Genomic DNA, 6,000 nt, shown 5'->3' with positions numbered 1-6,000 from the left:
ACAGCTAGGGCTGTTACACAGAGAAACCCTATCTCAAAAAAACAAAAAAACAAAACAAAACAAAACAACAACAAAAAAAACTACTTCATTTAAAAAATTGTGAAGAAGCCACTTGGCAGAAATTCGAATTCCTCCAGGGTCGGCACTTGCTGAAATTAAAATATGTGCATAAGGTTTCACCCGGTGCTCAAGATCACATTCCGTTTACCAGCTGCATACAAACCCTTTGTGTTAGGAATAAAAGATGAGAGAACCGCCTTCTGAGTGTGCTTGCCTGTTTGACTCGGCAAGGCCACGCATGCACACATGCACGCTTGCTTGCACGCACTCACCCTCTGACTCGGCAAGGCCACGCGCACACCCTCTGACACGGCAAGGCCATGCATGCACTTTTTGGCTCCGCAAGGCCACGCACCCTCTGTAAGTCAGATTCTCTGCCTTGATAAAACACTCTGATTGTGTGGTGTAAAATGAGATCTGCTTTAGTTTCCTGGCTCCCTAGACTCAAATAATCACACAGAAGCTTTATTAATTACAGTACTGTTTGGTCAACGGCCTAGGTATATTCCTAGCTAGCTCTTACATCTTAAATGAACCCAGTTCTATTAATCTGTGTATCACCACGAGATTGTGGCTTACGGTAAGCCTCTGGCGTCTTTCTCCATTCGCAGCTACATGGCATTTTCCTGACTTTACCTTCTTTTTCCCTATATTCAGCTTAGTCTTTCTGCCTAGCTATATTCTGCTCTGCCATAGGCCAAAGGAGCTTCTTTTTTAACCAATGGTAATAAAACATATTCACAGCATACAGAGGGGAATTCCACATCAGTGTGGTCATTGTCTTAGAGTCCCAGAGTGCTGGAGCTGGGAGGAAGCCTAGGGCTTACAGAATCGGTGCTATTACATCACACAATGGTTCCTTTGCAATGCCCTCGTGACTTAAGTCTCAGAGAGACTAGCCATGGATATTTTTTTTCCTTCTTTCTTTCTCTCTTTATATCTTCCTTCCTTCCTTCCTTCCTTCCTTCCTTCCTTCCTTCCTTCCTTCCTTCCTTCCTTCCTTCCTTCCTTCCTTCCTTCTTTCTTCCTTTCTTTTGAAGCATGGTTTCTCTGTGTAGCTCTAGCTGTCCTGGAACTCACTCCATAGACCAGGCTGTCCTCGAACTCAGAGATCTGCTTGCCTCTGCCTCCTGAGTGCTGTGATTAAAGGTGATCACCACCACCCAGCTCATGGCATTTCCTTGAATGCTGATTGCTGTGGGAGGGCTCAGCCTACTGTGGATGGTACCATGAGGACGTGGAAAGTTTTAAGAAACTTTGCTTGATCAGGGGCTGGTTAAGGCACTGGGTTCAAGGACTTTTGCATCTTCAAGAGCTAGTTGAAAACCGAAACCTCTGCGGAAGAATACACCATGAAGTGCTCCTAGCAGCCAGCCACCTGTCAGTTCATTCAAGTGTCACCCAGCTTTGTGATCTAGACAGAAGCAGGGGGAGGGCGGGGGCATGCTTCTTGCACAGAAGCAGAAGTCATCCATACCCTGTGCTCAGCAAAACCAACCCCCCTGACCCTGAGTAAACCTGGCTTTGTGAGTGGAGGCTTTGAGCTCCCAGCTAGCTGGTTTGATTTTGTGCGCAGAAATAAACCTTGCTTTTGCATTCTGGACTCTACTGAATTCTGGTGGTCTCAACTTGGGCACAACAGTAACATCCCTGGATAGGTGGGCCTGGGTGGTGTAAGAACTGAGCAAGCCATGGGGAGCAAGTTGTTAAGCAGCACTCCTCCATGGTCTTTGATTCAGTTCCTGCCTCCAAGTTCCTGTCTTAAACCTCTGCCCTGGCTTCCCATGTTGATGGACTACATCCAATAAGGAGAAGTAAACCCCAAGTTGGCTTTGGTCATGGTGTTTATTGCCGCAATAGAAACCTATCACAGTGATCAGGGAGTTTCCTGGGCTGTGTACAGGAGCGTGTGTGACTTTGGGCAGCTGCCACACTAAGACTCCATCTGGTCAGCAGTGTTAGATGGGGGCCATCAAGGTGATGGGAAATGAAGGAAAAGCCAGGTAGATGTTCTTATCAGTAATGTGGAGTGTTCTGAGGTTCCTTGTTTTAGGTCCCTAACTTGTCTAATGTCCAGTAAAGCCGCATCCCCAGAGCTGTCTGCACAATGTGCAGGCAGGTCCCCCAGAGAGTCTCCCCCTCCATCACTGTTTTCTTATGCTGCAGCCTCATAGAGTGAGTCCTGAGAGCTTCCCTCCTCTTTCTCTTCATTCCTACCTGGACATATTGTATAGTGGAGGCTGACGTTTTCTCTTCTCTGCCTCTCCAGGTCCTGGCCTCTTTTCTAGTTTGGATGGCTTTTCAATGCTCTGAGGCTAAAACAAAACAGCCTAGAGAAAAACTGAGAGGCGCCTGTGCCCTCCTGCCCTCTGTGCCTCCTGGAGCTGATACTGGACGTGCGGAGGCCTCACAACTAGAGCCATATTCTGAACCCCCCCCCACTTAGCTCCCACCAAAGTCCTGCTGTTGACTGTGTCTGTAGTTTGTTTTGTTGCTTGTTTTGTTGGTTTCTTTGTTCCAGTTATGGGGCTTGGGCCGACCTAGGGCCTTGAATGTGTTAGACCAATGCTGCACCGTTAAGCTGCATCTTTAGCTCTTAGTTTTAAGAGACAAGGTCTCCCTCTGTCACACAGGGTAACCTTGAGCTCTCAGTCCTTCAGGCAGGTGTTACATACCTAGCTGGATCTCTGACACAGGAGTTGAGTTTTCCCATCCCAATATGGCTGGCACAGGTGTTTGCCCAGGGACTAGGCAAACAGCCCACTCAGTCACCATTTTCTTTCTTTGTTTTTTTTAAAGATTTATTTATTTATTATGTATACAACATTCCTTCCCTGTATGCTTGCATGCCAGAAGAGGGCACCAGATCTCATTATAGAACTTAGGAATTGAACTTAGGACCTCTGGAGGCTGGAGAGATGACTCAGTGGTTAAGAGCACTGGCTGCTCTTCCAAAGGTCTCGAGTTCAATTCCCAGCAACCACATGGTGGCTCACAACCATCTGTAATGGGGTCTGGTGCCTTCTTCTGGCCTGCAGGCATACATGCAGACAGAATATTGTATACATAATAAATAAATATATTTTTTTTTTAAAAAAAAAAAAAAGAACTCAGGACCTCTGGAAGAACACTCAGTGCTCTTAACCTCGGAACCATCTCTCCAGCCCTCAGTCACCATTTTCTTCCCTGGGTAAGTTGACATGGTGGTTTGAGTAAGAATGGCCCCCATAGGCTCATATGTCTGAATGATTGATCATTCAATTCATTTAAGTGTCACTGTTTGACAGGGATTTTGGAGTGGGTGTGGCCTTGTTGGAGGAAGTGTGTCACTAGGTGTAGGGCTTGGGGTTTCAAACGCTCAAGTCAGGTTCAGTGTCTCTGTCTTCCTGCCGCCTGCGGATCCTGATGTAGAGCTCTCAGCTCCTCTACAGCACCGTGTCTGCTGCTCGCTGTCATGTTTCCCTCATGATGATAATGGACTAAACCTCTGCACTGTAAGCCACCCAAGTAAATGCTTCCCTTTGTAAGAGTTGCCGTGATCGTGGTGTCTCTTCACAGCAATAGAACAGTGACTAAGACATCGAGTTGGTCCTCTTCAAGGGCAAGTCCTTCCTTGTGCTGAAACTCAGATCTTGGTGATGGGATGAAGACCAAGGAGCGTGGTGCATATCTGCAATCTCAACACCTGGGAAGCAGATCAACTTGGGCTACATATCCCAGGTTCAAAAACGAAAGGGAGGGTTGGCAAGGTGACTCATCAGACAAGGCTCTTGTGGCCAAACTGGGTGATCTGAGTTCATTCCCTGGCCCCTACACTGCGGAAAGAGAGAGCTAACTCTTGAAGGGTGTGATCTGACCTCTGCATGTAGGTTGTGGCATGCTTGTGCCCTTCTGGGCACACTTGTGTATGCACACACACGCACACACACGAATAAATAAATAAATGTAAAAAGTATTTTTATTTTTTTATTTTATTTTTTATTTTTTTTGGTTTTTCGAGACAGGGTTTCTCTGTGGTTTTGGAGCCTGTCCTGGAACTAGCTCTTGTAGACCAGGCTGGTCTCGAACTCACAGAGATCCACCTGCCTCTGCCTCCCGAGTGCTGGGATTAAAGGTGTGCGCCACCACCGCCAGGCTTAAAAAATATTTTTAAAAAGAAAAAGAAGGGCTTGAACTCACAGCAACCCTCTGCCCCCTCCTCAAGTGCTAGGATTACAGGCTTCAGCCACCACACCCAGCTATTTGGCTATTTTATGGTGTGTGACAGGAACACAGAGGTAAAGAGCTGTCCTCTCAGGTCGGACTGGTTCGTCCTGTAGGCTGAGCACCAGAGCAGGTTTCTTGTTTAAGAGAGGAGGAGACTTCGTTTCCCACAGACTCCAGGGCTTCAAGAGTGAGGTGGGATGGGTTCCCCTAGACACGTGGTTCTCCAACTCTGATGTTCAGCAGAGTCACCGGGGTTCTGACTCACTGGGACCAGAACAGGGCCCAAGAACTCGCTGCCACCACAGATTAGTGCTGTGTGACTCTGGCTACACACTGATGTCTGACAGTATGAGACCTGCTCTCGAGCCCTTCAGTGAAAACTCACATGATGGGGTCAAAAGTTGGCGACCCCCCCCCCGAGTTCTTCCCCTGGCAGGTGGCTCTCACGCACACTCAAGGTTAGGGTACCAGTTCAGAATCCCTTCAACTGGAGTAGTACACTTGGGAAGTGCTAGCATTCCGTGTTCATCATCTGTGGAACGCTTCAACAATGTCCTGGTGTTGGGTAGGGGTTCTAGACTATTACCCCTTCTGGTGTTTAGAATGATAATTGCCCCTAGAGACTCATATACTTGTTTTTTTAAAAAATAATTTATGTGTTTTGCCTGTGTGAGGAGATCAGATTTTGAAGTTCCAGACAGTCATAGGCTGCCATGTGGGTGCTGGGAATTGAACCTAGGACCTCTGGAAGAGCAGCCAGTGCTCTTAACTGTTAAGCCATCTCTCCAGCTCAAGGCTCATATATTTGAATGCTTGGTTCCCAGTTGGTAGACTGTTGAGAGAAAGATTAAGAGGTGTGGCCTTGTTGGAGAGGCTTTGTCACTGAGAGTGGGCTTTGTGGTTTTAAACAAAGTGTCACTCTGTGTGTGTGGATCAGGTGTCGCTCTCCACGACTTGTCCATCGCCATGCCTGCCTTTCTGCCATCGCGCTCTCTGCCATGAGGACAACAGACTGAGCCTCTAAAACTTTAAGCAAACTCCTAGTTAAATGCTTTCTTTTGAAAGAGTTGCCTTGGTATGGTGTCTCTAAGATAACCTCTTGTTCACGGCTCTCCCACTGACAATTCCAGCAGCAGCCTTGCCAGAGAAGGGCCAGCCCTTCATGGACTGTCCCAGGAGCCCTTCCTGGAGCAGGTCTGACTCTACTGCCTTTCTGCAAGTTTTACGTGACTGGCGCCCCTTCCAGTCTAGACCTCCCTTCTCTAGAGCTGACCACATCGGTTCCTTTACGCCCTCCTCTGTCTACATCCCAGTATACCTCAGATGTGTTGTTGACTGGATCCAGACCTTGGAAGAGAAATAGAAGAAAGAGTCAGGATTCTGGTGGGTTCTTCCGCAAGCTCCATGACGCCTCTGTCTGTCTTCCCCTGGTCCAGCCTGTCTTCTCCCTTCTGGGATGTTCTATCATCTGACATGTGCAGACTATTTGGTGGGAGTTTGGCAAAAATTCAGATCGCGAGCTTCAGATAGTGATGCGGTGTAAAACACTGAATTGTTTGTATTGAGGCAGGGGCTCTTGTAGCCCATGCTGACATTGACTTCATTATGCGGCTGAAAATAACCTCCAGCTTCCAGCTTCTACCTCCCAAGTGCGGGGATTCCAGGTGTGTGTCACGGTACCTGGTGTATTCGGTGCTGGAGAGCATGTGTGTCACGGTACCTGGTGTATTCGGT

Source organism: Chionomys nivalis, chromosome 18 (genome assembly GCF_950005125.1).
Source record: "Chionomys nivalis chromosome 18, mChiNiv1.1, whole genome shotgun sequence".
In the NCBI taxonomy this organism is placed as follows: domain Eukaryota; kingdom Metazoa; phylum Chordata; class Mammalia; order Rodentia; family Cricetidae; genus Chionomys; species Chionomys nivalis.
Note: the sequence above shows the minus strand (reverse complement) of the source record.